At 44.7% G+C, this 21,235-nt stretch overlaps 1 protein-coding gene across 10 annotated transcripts in view; it reads left to right on the top strand.

Moving 5' to 3' along the window:
* LPP (LIM domain containing preferred translocation partner in lipoma) overlaps nucleotides 1-21,235 on the top strand; it is a 353,044-nt gene that overhangs the window by 71,394 nt on the left and 260,415 nt on the right. For 7 of the 10 annotated variants that reach the window (XM_069792426.1, XM_069792421.1, XM_069792422.1 and 4 more), the window contains one exon: nucleotides 1,503-1,602. The exons of 2 other annotated variants lie outside the window; for them this stretch is intronic. The gene's annotated coding sequence lies outside the window, so the exon portion shown is untranslated. Of the gene's footprint in view, nucleotides 1-1,502; nucleotides 1,603-12,175; nucleotides 12,428-21,235 lie in introns of those variants that run through there. One more of the 10 variants, XM_069792429.1, reaches the window with a different exon arrangement.

Below are 21,235 nucleotides of genomic sequence, written 5' to 3'. Positions count from 1 at the left end.
ACATCCTTATCTCACTAGTATTTCGGGAGGTAACGTGTCTGATGCTGTAGACGATCTTGCTGAAGTCCTTGGAGCTACTTTCACCCTTAAAGATCAGCATGCATTTAAACTCTTTTAGTAGTTGGCCATCATACATTTTGAGACTACTTTGAGTTCTTCAGCTTCGGTAACAGGCATTTATTGCTCAGTCTCGTCTCCTTACCTATTGTGTACTGCTGTAGGGTCGTTATTGGTGCAGGTATTCCTCTTTAGCCTTGGAAACGGCACTTTTGTTATCAAATCTGTGCTAAATAGGAGCATGTCACCTTCCTGTGCTGACAGCAGTTGGGCTGGCTGGAAGTGTTGGCATTGGTAGAAGTGGCAATGATCAGGGAAAGCAAAAGCCTGGGGCAGCTGAGAAGGATTGCAAAGGAAAAAAAAAATCCCAAGTGGAAACTTGGAGATGGACAAAGTGCAGCAGCAAAAGGGGTAGTCAGATGGATAGTGCATGCAAGAGAGAAGACGCTGAGTTCTTGCATTGGCACATCCTTAGATGTGCAACAGGCATCTTGTTTTCACAGCAGGTGGCAAATTGAGTGTTTCTTGGCTTCAGCCCTCTGAAAAGGCGTATTTGTTATAAAGCCACTTGATCCTTTGGGGCTAGCAGCAGCCCCTGCTGCAGGGAGACAGGAATTTAGATGAGATGGGGTGCAGAAGGTGATCTACTGGTGAAAGATGCTGTTGTGGCAAATTGTCTGCTACCATCTAGCTCTGTTTTTCTGAAAGCCTCCAAAAGTAGGATGACAAATGCATTATTGCTGTTCTTCCTTGTTGCTTGTTCTCTCTCATGAGATTTGGGACATTTTTGTTATTCAGAGCTCTCCCCTGTGTTTCCAAACACTGCTCACGTAAATCCTTTCTTTATTCTTTCCTCGTTGTCACCAAACCTTTGGTTTCAGGAGAAAGATTTCTTTTTGCTAGATAGGACATCCTGAAGATCAGGAGGTAAGTGCTATGTTGTGAACACAAAAGTTAGTCAATCTTTCATCAGACCTGACTTTTCTCCTCTGGGTCTATCCCATAATTACACATACTCAAGTCTTGGAATAGACTAGAAGTCTTGCCTCTGTTGGTTTCAGTGATGCTGTAAATAAAGTCACTGGAGGCAACATTAAGATTTGTCCTCTTCATAGTGAATAAAGCTTTGGAGTCAGAGCCATCTGATTTTTATGCGTGCTGGGTATTGCTTATAGCTTGGCAGAACTTTCTGCAAAGTCAGTGAGCACTTTGTTTCCTAGAACACAGATTTATCAAACCCTTATGGTGGTTGTCAGAGAAAATGTGGCCAAGTTTGAGTGGTGCTGCATGATGTATCTACAGCCATTGATGTTGCTTTTGAAGATCTGTTTGAATGTTAAATAATGGGGTGGAAGAAATTACACTTCAGAGTTGCCGGGTTTTCTGTACTACTGGACCCTCTGCCTACCATCCTAAAGACAAATCTTTTCTTTTTCTTGTTTCAGAGTACATTATAACTGGGTGTGCTTGAATGCATCAGCCTTTGGATGTGAGCGTCTTCTCTTGAAACAGCCTTGTGATATCCCAGCTGCCTGTTCTCTCGGGGTAAGAAAAGAAATACACATACAGAGGCACAAGATTAAGAACGTGCTTTGAGCAGAAGCAGAATGGCAAAGAGAGGGCAAGCCACAGTGGTGCCTCAGCTTGTAAATTTTGGAAATAGTGAACTTGTCATGGAGAGAGGGAATAAACTGTAAAACTGCCTACTGTAAATAAGACAAATTATGAGCTTAAGTTGCAGCAAAAGAAATTTAGATGAGGCATTAGTAAATGATCTCCTGCATTAAGAATAGCTGAGTGCTGGAGTGGATTGCCCGAGGAGCTTAGGCAGTTTCAGTCTTTGGAAAGGTTTAAGAACAAGTTAGAAAAGCTCTAGCAGATGTGCTTTTAGGAGAACTGATCCTTCCGTGTCGTGGAGAAATGGACTAGATGACTTCTGGAGAGTCCTTCTAACCCAATGATGGTTAGAAATGGGAGTATGTGAAATTCTTATCTTGACAACCTTATTCAAAACTCATAAGGTAAAAGCAAAGCCCAGTGTATCTGTGCAGAAGGAGCTGCCTGGTCTGATTATGAGCTTTGATGCAACAGCAATTAACTGTGGTGCTCAGTGGCTTTGTTACCTGAATGATGATGATGTTCTGGAGGGAAGTGTAAGCTCATGGAAAAGGAGTTTAATCCTCTGTTGTTGGCATGTAATGTAAACTTGTGATAAAAACAGGAGGTTGTATCAATTCTGGTTCCTTTGTAGCAAGTTCCTGGGAGTTTGGGTCTCTTCTGTGATCCATGTAAGGGCTTTTCTCTTCTCTCAGGTGGGTAATCTCATCTATTTTATTGTGACATGAGAACACAATGCTACAGATACAGGTATACTGAGCAAAATACAAATATCATGTGGAACACAGAGAGAGGAACCAAATGATTACTTTTTCTTTCTGTTTCCAGGGGCTGATGAAATGGAGGAGAGTTTAATTTTTCTTTTCTTGTTCTTCTGTTCCTGTTCTCCTTTGTGTTTCTTTGTCCTGTCTTGACAGAGAACGCAGCAGGCTTTTTCTGTGTTTAAAAATGCTGGGTCACCCGGTGGGTCTTGAAATTATGTCCTGAAGATGGCTGCTCATTTAGTTCCCTTGCTTCTCCTTTGCTCCCCTGGGAGCTGCAGACAACAAACATAGCCTGGGCATAGGCAGCCTCTGAGCCATCATCATGAGAGGAACAAGGTTCGGGTGCTTCATCTTCCTTGGTCCAATTAAGAAGGACAGTGAGATAGGGCACCTGAAATTCAGTGGGAAATTCTTCAACCTCCTGTTGGACTTTGTTTGGGATTCATGGGTTTCCCTAATATTTACCTTTTATACTTAATGTCAGCAAATACTGGTGTCTTCCCTGGAGTTACACTAGTGTCTTACTGTTTGTTATCATCTTCTGCTTAGCAGAGATAAGCTGTTGTGTCCCAGGGGTACGGGAACATGGAAGAAACTTCCAAATAGCTCTAAGAAATGCAGATGGTGTCAAGAAAGAAATAAGGGGATGCCTTTCTGAAGTCACCTTTGTACGTGGTTTTTTTTCTACTTTTTTTTTTTTTTCCTCTTGAGCTTTTCAATTCCTGCAACTATCTACTTAAATCTTGAAAGCAAAGTGCATTCATGGAAAGATACGATTTACTGTGTGCCCCCTGATCTTTTGATCTCAATCAGTCAAATAAATCCAAGACCTTGCAGTTCACCTTATTGCAAGGACGGTTAATAGTTGAGGGGTTGTGCCCACGGCAGTGATGGTTTTCCAGCCTTGTGCTTTTTTATTGTTGTTATTATTTTTTATGATTCTGACCTTTCGGACTGGTCAGGGTAAGATTATTTGCAAAGAATACTCCATAAATATGCCTGTCAGGACCAGAGTTAACATTCAAGTGTTGCTGCTTAGCAAAAGAAAACAATATGACAAAGTTCAATTTAGATTTCCCTGCAGGGTTGAAAATAATGACAAGACTCACTTAACATGGCAGAGATGAGTCCTGCCACCTTTATGGGAGTGGTTGCCTTATGGTCCCGCAGCACATTGCAGCTATGTGCCTGGTTAACTTGCTGGCTGTGCCTGAAGGTTTGGCGTCTGGCATCTTGTGCTGGGGCTAACTTGGGGCAGAGGAGCCCTGGGTGCATCTCCCGGCTCTCTGAGGTGCAAGCTCAGTCAATTAGTAGTTTTCTTTGATTTTGCAACTGAAAAGTCTTTTCTTTTCTTTTTTTTTTTCTTCTCTCCCTAATACTGCATTCCTTGCTTACAGCTGTAAATGACATTTTATGGAGCTGCTCTAAGCTCTGTGTCCTGCAAAGCAGTCCTGTTTCTATCCTTGCGCTCTAAGTGCAAGCCAGCATGCATTGCAAGCATTGCTTAAGAAAGTCCTAGCGCATCCTGGTGTGTTGCGAGCTGCGCCCTGTGGGTTGCTCGTTGTGATCTTTGAAAGCTTTGGGAATCCCAGATTTTGGTGGGCAGCTGGTTGGGTTTTCCCCACTGTGACTATTGGTTGAAACAATGCCTAGAGGTCTCCTACCTAATGTTTGCTACCAAGGAGGCTTGCAGCGTCCAGCGGCAAGAATCTTGCTTGTCTATCAGAAAGTATAATGCTGATGATCGATGTTTCTGCTGTCCTGTCAGCAGAATTGACTTCTGTGGGCGAGAGCAGCATAAGGAATGAAGCTGGGAGCCAGCAGCTGCTATTTAAGCATTAACCTGCAGTGTTTGAAAACCACACCAGTCCGTTGTGTTGAAATGGTCTCTCTGTAGAGCCTGGTTGTGGATGTAAATATAGTTTGTCAGGAGCATGTGGCTCTTCTGAGGTTATTTTTTCCTCCTTTCATAGATGAGAAAGTGAAGGTGTTGACGAGCACTGGCTTTACCCACAGGAAAGTGCATGACAGTGGAGCCCCAAGGTTGGGTCTGAGACCCACAGGTTTGGCCAAAAAAAAAAAAGCTATACGTGGTGAAAGGCAGCTTGTTCCCTGAAAAAATTATGCTATCAATTAAGAAAGCGGACTGGGACTGCTTAGTGAAATAACGGTGCAAAATGCAATGCAACTTGTGAAAAGTCATGTGGCACCTCAGTGACAGATCCCCTGTGACAGCCCAGCGGCTCGGGGTCCAACTCTTCAACGCCATAACTTGCAGCGAAACAGATGGGTCTGGTTCCTTGTCAGCATCAGCTGAAAAGTGTAAAAAAAAATAAGTAAATTAGTCCCATCTTCAAAAGCCATTTCTCCAGCGCCTGTAAGTAACTTAAGGCTTTGTTAGATTTACCTGCCTTGCACGTAAAAGTAGAGATATGGGAAAAATAGATGACTGAGGGTGGCAGGGCAGTGCCTTCGTTGTGTGCTGCTGCACCCTACCAAGCCTGGTGGCCCTGCCATGAGCTGGGGAGAGGTCTCCCCATCACCATGGGTAGCTGCCATCCTCAAGGTGTCAAGGGGAAAAGCCCTTCAATATGCAGGAGTTTTGCACGGCCCAGACACCGACACTCTTTTTTCTTATTCCAAAAGGGACTGGCAATTAGCAGCAGGGGTAATAGCCACCTTGAATTAAATAGTAGGGAGGCATAAGAAATAGGAAGGTGTATTTAGAAATATCTATTGCATAGATATATTCCTCTTAAGAAACATGTTGGAGATGCCATATCCATAAATACTAATAAGGCTGTTTGATTCCAATTTTCAGGTAAGATTAACATTTTATTGAGTATTATATCTGTCACATTCAGTGCTTTAGTGTACCATCCTCTCAGGCTTATTAGCATAATTGCGGTGCTTAAGCAACAATAAAAAATTCAACAGTAAAATAGCAGTTAGCACAGGCAATTTGTTATCAAAAGCTTTTACTTAAGGACAGCTTTTGAGCATATTTATTATCAAGTTAGGGCTATAGATTATTTTTATTTAGAAAAACAAGAGGGAAACATTGTAGGATCTTTTTTCTTTTTTAGTGGCTAAATCAGAAGGCCTGAAAATTGGTCACAGCCTTTTTCTGTTTCTTAAAATCGCTCAGCGAATTCGCTTGGGGTGGGAAGACGAGATAACAAAACAAACTCGGGTCTCGAGCGGGGTTGTGACGTTAATAACTCAGCAGAACAATTTCGGTAAGTCCCGATGCCGTCTTGAGTGCCCTTTTAAGACTCCCTCGCTGCGTCCCAGGCTCTGAAGGCACCATCCTCCCCCTCCGTAACCGACGGCGCTGTCGTTGGAGCAGTGCAAGGGCACGGGTGGCTTGGCCTCGTGCCCCAGCGGTGGCTGGGGAGGCAACGCGGCCGTGTGCTGCGGGGATGATGCACCCGTGGACGAGGGGAAGGACCGGACAGGACCTGCAGGAAGACGGGACTTCGACGTCCGTGCCGGTTGTCTCTGAGATTGGAGCGGAGGAGCACGCTGTGGCTGTGTGACAGCACTGCGCGCTCCCCCTGTTTCTGTTCTCCCTTTGAGGACGCTTTGGGGAACAGTCCTTTTCCAGAAAAGCTGTAGCGTAGACGTGAATGCACGTGTGTTTGTGCGCATGCACCTGCTTGTGCACATACATGCGTGTGTGCGCATACACGCAGAAAGTCCCTGTTGCCAGCCTGGCAAGATATCATGTGTGTATTTTAATTTTCAGCAAAAGGCATTTTGAGGGCAAATTTTATGTGCATTTAAAATACAAAGTTGTACCTTATAAATGAAGAAGTAAATGAGTTTTAAACAACACAGGAAGTCCTCAGACTAAGAGTTCCATCAAGAAAAGCTCAAGCATTTTGGCAAGAGGAAGACTGTTGCTGTGATTGCTTCCGATTCTTTTGCTGGTGGGGGCTTTTTTCAGACCTCCAACTCCTTCACTTTGCTTCTCCAACACCCTTCAGCTTCTGCTTGAGTTCGTCAGATTGTCACCCTCAGTTGTCCTTGTTGTTCCTCAGACCTGTGCTCACCTCCAGCATCCCTATTCTCTTCCCCATCACTGGAACTTGGGGTGTCTCTCCTCTCATCTTTCCTTGTTCTGTGGGACCTCGTCTGCCACGTGCTGCTTTTTCGGAGGTTGCTCTCCCATCTTCTTGATGGATGACTCATGGTGGACCTGTCACTCTGCCATTTTGGTGGTACCCAATGCCCATGGTGAAGAGCTGCTGCAGCCCTGGCAGTACCTAGATGGGGCTGACAGCCTGGATGAGCAAAAGAGGGGTAAACTTGTCTGGTTTTTTTGATCCCGTTTTGACTGCTATCTAAGCTCACCCCGTGAGGAGAAGTGAAGGCAGTGCTGCCCCAGGGCAGAAGCTCATGTTCATAGTGAAACAGGATGTGCAAGCATGTTGTAGGAATTGGGAAGGGTGTGTATGGAATCAGGTGAAACTAAACTGGGCACATATAGAGAAGTGATGTGCTTGTGGGGTCCTCTTCACAAACACCCTCTTCTGCGAATATGTGAAATTTGAAAGGAGCTGGTTGTTTCAGATCCTGGTTTTTTTGGGGTACAAAAACCCATGTTATTCTTCAGAGAAAAACTGTATGTTTCAGATTCTTGGGTAGTCACGAGTATTGTGTTGGTACACAGCTCACTCTCACGAAACTGCCTAGTACTGCACGGTGTTTAGACTTTCTGTCAACCAGAGAGCTTGGTGATGCTGATGATGAATACACAGAAACCGACTGTGGAAAGCTAAACTTCCTGGGAACTTCACTCTCAGTGGAAAATTGGCTGTGATTTGAACTGCAGTTGAAATATGCGCTCTCTGCCGCTGTGGTCGATTCCAGGAATGGGGACTTGTTGCTGCTCTCCCAAGAACAAGCAGGTTCCTGCACAGTCCTGCAGGTCCCCACTATTATTACTCCTTCTGGCTCTGCTCATCTGGCTTTAGTAGCATCCAACACATTAGCTACCTGAGCATCTCCTGCTTGCATTTAGTCTTTTAGCTAGGTAGTGGTGAGTGTGTTCTACTACAGCCAGGGAAGCACCCTCCTAGGTTCTGTGCACAGGCAGAAGGTTCCCACATCTGTAGGAGGAGCTGGGGGACCAGGGAAGGAGCTTTCTTGGGGTGTTGATGTGTTTGAGGGCATTTCTGTGTGACTCCTACCTGAGATCTATAGTTCTCCAATAGTTTAGGTAGAAAGGACCTTGCAGGTCTCTCGTGCAGCCCTTGGCTCAAAGCAGGGTTAGCTTCAAGGTTGGGTGAAGTGGCTCAGGGCTTGTCATGGCAGTGGTGGTCTGGTGTGGTCTTTAGGGATGGTGATGGTGTCTGCCTTGGTCAATAAGAAATCCTATGGAGGGCTTTGGAGGCTGTAGTCTGGTGTCAAGGTAGTGGAGCAATGAGGTTTCTGGGAGAGGGTCTGTATGAATGGTCAGCTGAGAACCAGAGTCTGAGCACTACAGGGACACACGTCCTCCATCGAAGTCCCCACGTGAAGTGGGGAGCACCGTGCCCAGCTCTGCGGGGCTGGCTGCCACCACAGCCGCTGGGGAAACTGCCCGGCTCTCCTTCGGGATGGATGGGGAGGGGTGATGGGGGGAGAGGGTCTGTGGCTGGAGCCGAGGCCGTGTGTGAACACGTCTTCCTCGAGGAGGAAAGTGCCTGCACGCTTCTTGCAGGGGAAAAAAAAATTGGCTGAAAGAATTTAGCAGTGATAAATGTCATAAAAATACTTATGCTGGAATTTGTAAAGCCTGGAACATCTGTTCTCAACAGTGCTTTGATCATGTTGTGAGGCTTTTAAAATGATACTTCCATGAAATAAGTGAGATCCTTATGGCTGCAGGATTCCTTTCAGTGCCCTTTTTTTCATGGAGCAAAAAGGCAAATTTCACAGGGAACATTACATGACTTGAAACACATATTTTAATGGTTAGTATCAACCAAACAATGTTTTATTAGGTGCTAGAAAAATGTTCCAGTTACATACCCCAGGAAGCTAAGCACTTCCATTTACTTTTAAGCTTATGGGAGCTGCACTTTGGGGGGAAAAAAAAAAAAAAATCAAGAATTCATTGCTCGTATATTACTGTATTCAAAACCAAAACAAACATGGTAAAATGAGCTTAAACATTTTGAAGTTGTCAGAAAAGGGCCTTTTTGGGTCTTGTTTCCAGGCAGAGCTGCAGACGAGCCAGGATCTGCGTGTTTTGTGAGGGACACACAGCGAACAACCGTGAGACACTGACAATTTACTTTCCTTGGTGCACTGCTTTGGATTGAATAACTTTTTAGTCATCTGCTTTTCTCCGAGGACTCATCCTTTCCCCTTTCCTCATCGTTTTAGCAGGCTTCTGCCTGTTGCTCTTCAAGCAGTTGTGTGTTTGTGCCTGAAATGTTGTGATGCCGAACGTCTCCGGTGTTTTAAGGAGTGCGGACAGCTCTGATTGAAGAGCTGGGTCCTTTGCAGTGTGACGCCTGGCAGGAGGATTTTCTGCTCCTCTGCCTTCCCGCTACACATAGGAAAGAAAAAAGTAAATCTCCTGGGCTGCGTTTGCAGAAACAGCGGAACACGCGGAGCGGCAGGAAGGAGGGAGAAATTGAAGAGATGTGGAACGAGGGGGTCTCCTTGTCTGCCACGTTCAGGTGTTCATACTAGGGAAATCCTTTCTCGCTGCTGCAGCCAGCGACTCCGGCAGCTGCTAGTGAGATGCTGGGGCAAGGCTCCTCGCTTCCACCTCCCCTTCCCTCCGCTGGAGGGGAGAACAGGCTTTTGCGTGGCCCTGGGGCTCTCCCCAGCAAGAGGGGTCTGGGGCGGTTCACGGTTTCTTCATGTAAAGACTGCCCAAGCTGTGAAAGGAGAAAGAGTTATGGTCATAAATAACAGAGAAGGAATATGGCTGTGCTTTCTAGTAAGGTTCTGGGTGTCAGGGGTTAATTTATGAAAACTAAATTGTTTAATTAATTTCTACAGCACCCAACAGGTGAACAGGCGGCTTATTACCATGACATATTCATTTATAGCAGTTTTCCTTCGCCAACACCTGTGACTCAGTTCTGTTACATGCTTATGCTGTCTGTTAATTATTTACCAAAGATTTACAAGTACAGAGCGCAAATAAAATGCTTTTATGCTGAAGACTGCATTGCACACCTCGGATTCCTGGGATTTATGCCACTGTACTAGCAGGTACAATCCCATTATCATCCCTGGGTTTCTGATGGGTACATGCGTGAGCAAGAGGCAGCCTCCTGCGCACCGGAGTTTACACGCAGAGGGGCTGTGTTGTTAGTGAAGGGCTTGCTGCACACATGGCTGTGGTCTATGAGGGGGTCCATGTCCTTTGTTTCTTTGCAGATCAATTTTTGCCATTTTGAGTGACTTTCCCCCTACAAAGGCTCATTCTTCTTCGTAAGTGATGGCAGAAGCAAACTGTTTAAAAGAAACCACTGTGTGATGTGCTGCCTTTTTTTTAAAAAAAGAATAAAGTAGTATAAAAGTCAAGTAGCAGATCGAGTTCTGACTCAGCTGGTAACTTATGATCCTATGCTATTTCTGTAACATTTTTAGCCTATGACCAAATTTTTCTAATGTTAGGACATTGCCATAGAAAGTGTGTCAGAGTCCCAGGCTGCCAGAACCTATCACTGTACAGAATATATACATTTCCGAGCAAGCGTGCAGGAGCAGTCCAGTAAGTTCTTTGTTGTGGTTTTAAATGGCTGCGATTTCGTTTTTTGTTGTTGGTTTTTTTTTTGTTCGTTTGTTTCGTTTGTTTGTTTTTTGTTGATTCACTTAGCAAACAGTGCCGTCCGTGCAGAACAACATAGCTGCTTTTTGTTTCTCATGCAGTCAGGCACTGAGCTCCTGTCCCCAGCTGTGCCTCTTGCAGACTGGAGTTACTTTATCGGTAGATTTTCAGCCGGTGTAAACTGCTGTAAGTCAATTCAGGCTCTACTAACGATGTGGATTTTATGGAAGTTGAGAATCCAGTCATACAGCTCATGGTTTTAGTAAGGAAGGAGTTCTGGAGATGGTTGTCCTGTTTGAGGCAGGCAGGAAAGTACATGCAAAGTTTCTCTGAGCTCAGGGAAAGCGTGTGTGAACAAATAAGCATCTGTGTTGCAGTACAAGAGAAGGCGATTACTGAGGAAATCCCAGAGTTTACAAGTAGGATATTTTTTTTATAGGTTCAAATCTGCTGTGGTTTCAGAGTACCTAAGGACACTTAAAATAATGACATTCCAGACAGTCCAGCCCAAACATGCATGACACACAGCAGCAAAGCAATCGTTGTGTTTAGCACTAGCAATCAGCTAGCTAATGCAACAGCTGCTCTGGGATTTTGCATTTAATTTTTGTCTGGATAATAATGAGAAACACGGGGTTAATGATCTGTGTCCGGTTTCCCTCCAAAGTGCTTTATTTGCACTCTGTGGCTGCTTTTCGTGGTTCTTTGCAGCAGCCCCAAAATGTCAACTGACCTGAAGAAATCGACAATGGATGCTTAAAAAATCCAAAAGAAAAGCTAGAAAGGATGCTGCTTTCTAGATTTTTATGTGAACACCTTGTACTCAGACTCCCTTTGATTAAGTAACCAGCAAAACCTATTCACATGTACTCCAATTAAAATTTAATGAAGCAAGAGGATGTATTCATATATGCTGACTAATGCGGGAGGAATAGATTCCAGTAACTCGGCTCTGCGAGCCCTTTGCTTCGCAATCAGGGCTCGGTTTACTAGAAAGCTCCTCAGTGGCTGTGGAGCTGCTCTGGCATGAACAACCCTTTCAAGTCTGGGTTCGTGCAGTTAAAGCGAGAGGCCGTGATGGCTTATGCAGAAAATAACGTGGCTCTTTTCTAGGGTAGAGCCTTATCAATGAAGCCCGGTTTGGCCGATGGCAAGAGGTGAGGCAGGGCTCCTGCTCTAACGTGCTCCATCGGAAGAGGTCAGGGAGTTGCTGGATGTGTGCGTTATATCTGCCCTTGTATCAAAACTCTCATCAAGCAGCAGTTGCGCGAGTGGAGCAACACGTAGCAAGAAGGGAAGCCCTGTTGGCCCTGATTTTTAAGTAGGGATGTTGGTGCTCGAGGGGAGGCTGTATGACAGCTAAGCTGATGTCAGAAAATAGCCAGGCTTTTGGTGCCTCTGCCTTTGCTGCAGGTTTACTGGGCAGTTGCTTTAGTACTTGTGTTCCCAAAGGGATACGGCTCTGCTTTGCAAAGGATTTCGCTTCTAAAACGTTGCTCCCACCAGCAGGGAATGCACAGACATCTGCGCGGACAATGAAACGACCTGCCGGGAGCGGTGCAGACACTTGCTTACTTTCACACTGTCTTTGTCCCTTCCCGAGCGTTTCCACCTCTCAGGCTGCTGCAGAGCTCTTGCATCATCTCGCACGCAGGATGGGGGTTGGAGAAATGGTGTAAAAAGAGCTCATCTGCTCATTGCACAGTGCCCTGTGGCTTCAGCTCTGTGCAAGGATTGATACCCCACCTCTGGAGTGGAATGTGGCAGCAGGGTGATGCTGCAGAGCTGTGTTAAATGGCATTTTTGGATAAGAAATGAAAGATCCTCCTGTATCCACTCTTAGTAATGGGTTGGGCAACAGAACGGAAATGCCATGGTGGAATTTGCCTTTGCTGCTGACCCTTGCATGACACGCGAGAGCTCCTCATCACCAGACCTTTGTTTTGCCTTATCCAGAATACAAAGCAGTGCTTCATCTGCACGGCTGGCTGTTTTCCTTCTGGCTTGACTCAGTGGCAGAACTGCAGCAAACTTTCCCGAGGCATACTGGGTTTCCCAGTTACCATCTGCTTCAATCCCCATTCTGTCCTGCAAAGGCTCTCACTTGCTCTGTCGCAATGAAGTGCTGAAGAAGCTTTCAAAGGGAGAGGCGACTCTGGAACTGAGATCTTGTGCTTCGTTTCTGGGCTGGAGAGCTGCTGTTGGAACAGTAAGCATGAGATTTCTCTTGAAACCTTCTTTGTGTGCCTTTCTGAAGAAATAGCTGGAAGGAGAAGACCTGTCAGTTGAGCTCTAAGAGAAACCTATTGGCTCTGAATACACTGGGGACATTATTTAAGGTCAGTTGATCTGTGAGAAGGCATGACTTATCTAATGCAGCCTAAGGTTAGTTATGCAACAGACGGGCTGTTCTTTGTTGTGAAGAGCAACTTCAGTGTGTGCCTGTGAAAATCAAAGGTCTTGCTGAAGGCGTGTTGTGTTCTGGCTGGAAGCTATTGGGTGTCCTCCTCTAGTGATTTTCCTTCTGTAGTAGATTATCATCGCGGAAAGGTTTCCAGTGGGAAAGGCATTCAGCAGTTGCAGGCTGCAGAAGTTGGGCTGCTAGTAGATGTGTACTTTGGTGGGTGGTGGTGCAGGACCAGGTGCACATGGTTTTGTTTCAGACCAGCCATTACTTCCCTGTCTTCTCCACCATGCATCTCTCTGTGTCATAGACCAGATCACCGGATTGCCTAGATGCCTACGTAGGGCAGTATTTTTAAGGTAAACACCAAAGAGGGCTATTTTCTGACTTCTAAAGAGAGAGACGTAACCATTTGCCATCTATATTGGTTTGAATACAAGGATTGCAGCGTGCTGGCTGTATGGCACTGGCATCTCCTTTCTTGTAGAACCTTTCTTCCCTCTATCATCTCCTATTAAAACACGCTGCCCAGCCAGAGTGCTGTTATGTCTCCAGAGAGACTCAGCATCACTCAGCAAGTCGAAGAAAGGCAATTTTTCTTTAGAACTAGGATTGGTCTCCTGTGCCTTGTGGGGTGGGTAAGAGCGAGCAGCTCTTGGTAGCCATTTTTGGGTTTGAGCCTTTGTGCACAGTGAAAAATACTTTATCACTTATGCAAAGCTAAGCATAATATCCAGCAAGATTGTCCGATGTGCTTGCGGACTGTCTTCTTTCTGTGCTTTTTATTTGTGTGGTGTGTGTTAGGAGGTTTAGTATTTGCAGAATGAGGATATTTTAACTAGCTTTGCACAGATACTGGTCTTGTGTGGTTTGTTAGCTACACACTCCTGGGCAGAACTAGGGGGTGATGAAAATATTCAAATATCTTGAGATTTTTTTTTGAGGACTTTATGTAAGAGATGGAAAAATTAAACCTTAAAAGGAAATAACCAAGGTGTATAGCCATAAAATGTTGTTTTCCCTAGAAGTTCAACTTTATATATAGATGGCTTGGTGAAATCCAAATTGTCTGTGGTGGAAAGGTCATGACTGTGATGTGGTGTGACAGTGGGGGAACCAGGGAGCAAACGGGTCCGGCTGCAGTAATCTCTGGTCTGGGCGCCTCAGAGATGATGATGCTCCGAGCTCGGGGAGAGCGTTTGCATCTCCCTCGATGGGTTTTTTCCTAGTTGCTTCTCGCTCTGGAAGTCTTTTGGCTGTCCAGCTCTGCGTACCTGTAAGCTCCCTTTGAAGTATACTAAGGTGTTACAGTTAATAAGAGATTTCTTCTGCTTTACAAAATCAGACTCCGCCTTCCCCCTTCTCAGCATCCAAAGTGATTAGCAGTTTCTGTAAATCCAGGCCTATGGATTTTATGAGGACACCTGACAGCCAGGGGTGATCATGTTCTCCCCGAGCGTTTCCTAAGTAGGAAGAAATCAATGCATCAAGGAGGACTGTGGCTGACATCTATTAATTACACTGTCCCCTTATGTCTAACGTACCAGAAAATGGTCTGAAAGGTAAACCCCTTTGCCCTGGCTAATTGATACAGAAACAAATTGGTACAAGTGAATGTAAACTGGTTCCTAAAAAAAAAAGGGAACATTTGTTTGGTAGTTGGAATTGGAAGGAGCAGTTGGAAACTGAAATAAAATGTACAGTAGCATGAGATACTTGGCTACAACAGACCCCGTAAGTGGTCCCACCAGTCCCACAGTGCCCCACACTAAATGCTGGGGAATAAAACACGTCCTGCTGTTAACGTTGCATCAAATGAAGGCATTGTGGTACGTGCCCGGGGCGATGGGCTGGGGGATAATTACTGTTTTCTTCCTGTATGCCATAGATGAGATGATTTTGAAGCTTTACCATCCTGACTTCTGCAGCACACATTAAGCTGACTATGACATCAGTGTTAAGAGTTGTGGCACTTGTGGTTATGGCTTTGGGATTCCTTATATTTACTTTCTAGGGAACTAAAATTCAAAGCAGCTTTTATGGCTGTCACGAGAATACTGTCAGTTTCGAAAGAGTTGGGTAAATGTGCATTGACTTTTAACTAATAGGGCCATATTCTACTTTCTGTGTGTTTCCAATTAGGAGAAGTATGTTATGATTTTTAAAAAAAATTGTTAAAATAGGAAAGTTATTTAACTGCAAGACTTCTTCTGCTTTTTCCCAAAATAAAGATAGTGAGTTGTTGTCCAAGGGCAGAAGTTTTCATACAATTACTATTATAAGCTGGAAATCAAGTTTTAATAATAGCACGCACCATCTGCCATGAGTGGTGGAAGAACAAGACTGAACCCTGGACTGCTGTAAGCAGTTTTAATTTGCAACTTGCAGCGAGGCTGGAGGGCTTCACATCCTTCTGCAGAGGAGAGGACAGGATTCTCTGTTGCCACTGCTGATCCTCTCCCTGAGCTTTTGGGTTTTTAGCACTGTAGATCCCATGTGCAGCATCTTGTCTTTGCTCAGTGTGGTAAGTTGTGCCTTCAGAGTAAAATAAAGGAGAGTGTTGACTGTGCCAGACTTGACCCAGCTCTGTCTGAAGCCAGATGCAAACTCCTGGTTGTCATGGATGAGAGCTGGACCCACTCTTTGGGAAGACCATGGCTGGTTTTTCCATGTGCTTTGGTGGTGGTGGGAGGTGATGGGGACATCTGGCTGAGATAGGGGAGGGTCTCTCCCCATGCTGCTTCTTAAAGGGCATGTCCGTCCTCCTTATTTTCCTGGATGTGTGTTGCAAAATAATTTTATACCTTTGTTCCTAGGACTTGGGATCCTTTTCATGAGCTGCGATGGATCTTTGCTACCTTAGAAAAAACAAAACATGTTTTTCCACTTTTTAAAATGTACTTCGCTAAACAGGTATTTTTGTCAAATTGCAGTTTCCTCCAAAACATTTTTCTTTATATAGAAAATGGGATTCCACCCCTCCTAGACCTTTGCTAACAGCTGTTCTGCTAGCTAAATGTCACTGAATTAAAAAGAAACAAAAAGAAGAACAGTGTTTTTGGATAAAGATTTTAGTTGACTATTTCAGTCCCAGGTAGAAGAAATCCTCCTCTCTTCTGAATGTTGAGATAACCTGGGGGTTACTACCCTGCTATTTTACATTGCAGAATATTGTAATACTGCAGCATTTCTGGAGAACTGTTATATATGTATATAAACATGATCTGCACTGCCTTTTGCCTTGCTCCCCCCTGCAGAGAAGTGCTGGGGCACTTCTGTAGGACCCTCGGTAACTGCGCGTGCTGCTGGTTTTGGTAACTCAGCTTTTGAAGCTGACCTGTAATGAAGTTGGTGCAATGGGATAGTTTCAGGTCGGGGTGCGTAGGAAAAGGGGACCTGTGCCAGCCTTTTGAAGGTTGCTTTGATTTGTTGCTGGGCACAGCGAGGACTCCTGGGGTATTATCTGAGGATTAAGTGCAACATTAAACATTGGAGCTGGCTTGTCAAAGAAAGGGCAGTTTATCAAAATATAATTTATAACCAACAGTTTACTACTAGCTACAGTAATTAATACGGAACATGACGGGGCCCATCATTAATGTGCTTTGTTGTCTCAGCTTGCATTACTGCTGCTGGCAAGGCCAGCTTCTGAGGCTAATGAAGGACAGGGAGGAAAGAAATTTGTGCTGTTGTTAGCTGATGGTAATATTTCTCCAGGTCACACACTGTACCGTGCATTGCATCTGATCACAAATCTCAGCCAGACGTATCTGTCCAGTAAAAGCTGGTTTTCCAAATTCTTGCTTAGAGAGGCAAGAATTATTGTTTGCACCAAGGTCACTCAGAGCCGATGACAAACTCTGTTAATGTTGGGATGGGGGAGAGGGTGCGCAGGCTGGTCTGGAGGATGGGGAGAAAACTTTTCACCTCATCTGTGGTGGTCCAAATCCTGCGTGGGCTGTTGGTGAGGGAAGGTAGTTGGTGTCCAGTGGTGGTGGTTAGTAAACTTGTCTGAGGGAGGAGGAAAATGGAAGAGGCTTTCCCAACATTTTCTAATGGCCAAGCACCCAAAATTTGAGAAATACCTGGGCCTGGAGGGGCTTGGATGCGGGGAGATATATCTCCTGTGTGGAGATAGCAGTGGGAAAACCAAGTGCCACTGAAATTTGGCAAGCTTGAGCTCCATGGTCAGTGTGATCTATTGTGACATTGATTTAAAAGAATATTTTTGGTTTAGCACCCACCCTTAATTTAAACATTTGGTCAAACAGCACTTTCTGACCTACTGCTGCCCACAGTGGCAACACCTAACTGGGTGCTTTTATAGCAGAGTGTGTTGTATGCTAGTTTTATTGAGCATTGCCCAAACAGTTGAGAAGAATGTTTTAAAGTGCCTTGTGTTAGTCCGGATTTAGCTACTGCCATCTCATGATAGCATCGGGGCTATCTGCAGGGAATCCAAAGGAACGAAACTAGAAGGTTTCAGCAGTTCTGCTCCAGCTAGAACCAAGTAAGCAGTATTCTCACGGTTCTCTCTGTGCATCTCTTCCTTTTTGGCATGTTTGATGATAAAATCAGATAAATTCACTTCATGTTAAGATGACAGGCTAAATGGTACATTTGCCACTTTCATTTCCATGGCCTTGGTTATAATGGTTTTTGCTGTGTGCCCTTAGTCATCCCTGTTGCTGGCTGTAAAGGGTGGAGGGATGTGCCTTGTGGGGGATTATACGCACCCGTCATGTCCTTTTTTAGATTGCAGCGCTTGACCTCCTTACTTATCCCATAAAGGAGCCTCTTGAACGTTGGCTAATCCCACCAGGGTTTATGCAGACTGGCTGAAAGCCAAGTCCTCCCTGGGTGGGTGCAAGATGCATCAAGGAGTTTGAACATTTGTGTCCTGGCTTGCCTAAATTAATCTTAGTTGAAGCAGCTGGATGACTAGGTAATGCAGTGTTATGCCATTGCTGTTAAATTAATGCCAGATAGGGCATGACAATTTTATGACCGTTAAGAATATTTGTGTGCAAACTACGAGGCTGGGCCAGAGAGGTGCAGAACAGGGAAATGACTGAGAAGTGGAGAGTCCTGAGTGTGGGCGCGTGGTAGGTTCAGACTCCAGAGCTGACCAGATGACTTGCCACAGGGTTGAAAACTTTGCTGTTGCTGACTTACTTTTCTTCTTCAGAAATATTTAGCATTCTGGTTGTTTTGAGATTTTTATGGTTGGATTGATGTTTGTGTTGTAGCAGCAGGCGAATTCTCTCTTTGGGACCTTCCTATATTTGACAAAGATGCATTTCTCCGAGAGCCACAGGGACAGCGCAGTTAAGGATTCTGGAGTAGAGCACGTGGCCAGAAACAGCTGCCTGGAAAATGAACATTTCTGGCTAAAATATCAGTGCTTTCGACTGTTGTGGAAAGGGCCAAAAAGCTATAAATGGCATGGTTTGGTTTGGTGCTGGAACCAGTGGCTTATCCATCCCCAGTAGTCACAGTGTCCTTCCCGTTTGGAGAGTTCTTAAGAAATTTTGCTAGAATTAGATTCATGCTCTGCAGTGATGGTGGGGAAGTTCTAAATATTTTGAATACTTTTGAAAATAGTAATAATCTAATCACAATGAATAGCACAATTCTGATGTGTAAACAGTGGCTCAAGTGTTACTCAGTAATCTTTACCCACTGCGTGTAGTGCCTTGGGACTCTCGGCATGGATTGCAACCAAATTCTAGTTGCTTTTTCAAACACAAAATCAGTCCTTTTCCCCAAAGAAAAGCTTGTGTTTGCTGCTTGATGGGTCTGCACACACAGATGCATGCATAGGTAGACTTGGTAACACTAATGCCGTCTCCTGTGATTTCATGCTGTATTAGAGAAGAGTGTGTTGTCGGCAAGCTTTCCAGTATTTGTAAAAGGTCTACACTGGGTAATAAAATCTTGCTGTTGGGAAAATTGATCTAATTTTGAGATTGAGAGGTGTGAGAATAAAAGATGCTTTACTGTAAATTGTAGGTAGATAACAACAGAAACTCAAATATTAGAAGAAACTGGGTATCGCACAAACCACACACTTTCACATCACTAAAACAAGAGCTGTGCTCACACAGAAACATGAACCTCTTTGCAAACCACAGAAAGTAAAAGGGAGCACTCCTGTTTCATTATTGATCTAATTGCTCTTTTCTTGATATGAGAATAGATATGAAATGGTCTTGAATATTCCAGCATGCACAAAAAAAGACCATCACTTTTGGAAACTTTTAAAGGTGCAGCACATACTGATAAATAGCAAGGCCATTTAATTCTGAGAGTTACAACTACCTATCTAATGTCACTTAATTGTTCTTCTGGAACTGAATGTATTATAGCTTTGCTGAGAACTTTCCACTCTGGAGCGAGCCTAGTCCATATTTTCCTGTGACTAATCAGTTTTGGAAGATCAGTCAGTGCAATCTTTTAAGTAGGTTCTGTTTTAAGAAAAAAAAATCCTCTGAAGATTGGGTGTTTTGGGGAACCTCCGTGTTGGGCTCCTCTAAAGCTCCCTTCCAACCCAAATTGCTCTGCAGTTCTTTGTGGTCTTTGCCTTTACCTGTAATCTCTTTCCTTTGGTTTACGATCCCATTTAAGACCAAGTTTCCCGAGTAACCTGTAAGTTTGGGCCTGCGGGACTTGGGGAAAATGTGTGTGGTTAAAACCTTGCCATGTTTGCATGTGAGAACAAACACGCATACGAATGAGGTTCCTGGATCAATCCAGCGAAGGCTGGATGCGTTTCAAAGATTCGAGAGTCTAGCGAGGCGTGCTTTTCTGTGGGGGAACTGTGAAGGTGAGTGTCAGCCTGTGCTCACCTCCATGTTTTACAACACTTTTCCATTTACGATCTCCACCAGCTTTGCTGCTCTGCCTGCTCCTGCCAGCAATTGCACCTCCTACTCTTCTGCCAGGCTGAGCAGATTCTGGAGTCGGGCAAGCTCGCTGTGCTGGCTGCAGGCAATGCCAGCTCCCTCTCTAAGCTCTTCTCAAGGCTGCAGGCAGAGCTGAGGGATGGGGCTCCTTGGTTCTCCTTGGGTTTTGCTACGGGCTTGCTCCAGTGGCACTGGGCACCTTCTCTCTCCCTTGGTTTCAGCAACTTCTCTCTCCCTTGGTTTCTACAACTTAATAAGCACCCGTCTCGCCAAATTTGGGACTCTCAGAACTGCACAGTGGCTGTTTTCTTGTAGTGGGTAGTGCATCCTAAAAACCCACGGGTGAGAGAGACGCAAGATACAGCCTTTAATAAAATGTTTTTGAAGCGGTTTAGTTCCTTTTGAGAACTAATTTTCGCTTCCTAAAGTTTCCAGCACTTCAAAATGGTCTAGAGATTTGCAGAAAAGGTCACTGCCAGCAGTAACTAATAATAAGAGGTGGAGAGGAAGAGTGACTTCTCTTGATAGCTTGTTCTTAAGACATCTCAATCACTTGTTTGATGAATCAGCGATGAATTTTTGCCTGAATACCCTGGCAATTCACTTCACCTGTAAATCATGTTCAGCTCATTGTAACTTTTCTTTCTTGTTTATTGATTAGTTGATTATTCTCCCTCGGCCAGGAAAACCAAATTAATTAGTTCTGTTTAAACCAAGGTGAGGATGAGTCTCCAACTGGCAAGAACATGACCGTGTGGTTGGAGAGTGGTCAATTCCAGAGAGAAATGGCTTGGTAGTAGTTGTCCAAATCGATGTATCGCCATCCGTTTTCCTTCTAAGGGCATTTTCCCTTGAATTGTCTTGCACTTCCAAGGCACTGAAGACAAACTTGCGCAAACCCATCCAAAAGTCATCCTCTCGGAAATGCTAGGAACTTGCTGGCTTTGGGTTTCTGTTGCTGAGCCAGTAGGCGAGGAAGTTGGCTTTTGGTTTTGGCAGATCAGGCCAAACCCTGATTTGTTTGCATTTGTGCACCAAGTTTTGTTTTGTTTTGTTTCTGGAATGGCAGCTGTATATAGAATATAATGTGGGGAAAGATGAAGTAAGCTCCTTTCAGAAAAGCTTTATCAGACATTTGCCAAAAGACTAAGAGAAAGATGATGATTTTGTTCATTGTTTCCTCGGAGCTCAGAAAGCCATTCTTTTGAGTCAAGGTGAATTGTTGATGTGTTTGTAGGATTAAATAGCTGTTCCCAAGATGCAGGTAAATAGTCTGTAAGCTTCCAGATGCTGCCAGGAGGAGAAGTACACGTTTAGCTCTGGAAATGTGCAGATCGCTTGCTCAGGGCCTCTTTCTTGAAGGATTTCTGTGCTTCTTGTTTGTTGGTATTTCAATAGCATGTGAAAGGCCTGAGTTTGGATTGAGTCTCCGTTGACCAATGCTGTAGCAATGGGCTATGACTGTCTCTGGTGAGGTGACAGCATGGACCGTGGGCACAGCAGGTGGATGGGAAGAATGAAGGGGCAAAGGAGAGAGGGATGAAAATGGTGCTTCTGTCAGTGTTTCGGCAAAGCTGGTGATAGGCAAGACCTGCTTTCAGGAGCAATGCTGAATAGTAATGCTTTGCTTTCTTCCAGACTGTTCCTAACAGTGGTTGAATATCACTGTGCCTGCTGGGAGGGAGCTGGCGGGGGGAGAAGCGATTTA

This window comes from Haliaeetus albicilla, chromosome 9 (genome assembly GCF_947461875.1).
Source record: "Haliaeetus albicilla chromosome 9, bHalAlb1.1, whole genome shotgun sequence".
Taxonomy (NCBI): Eukaryota; Metazoa; Chordata; class Aves; order Accipitriformes; family Accipitridae; genus Haliaeetus; species Haliaeetus albicilla.
Note: the sequence above shows the minus strand (reverse complement) of the source record. Positions and strands in the feature narration are given on the sequence as shown.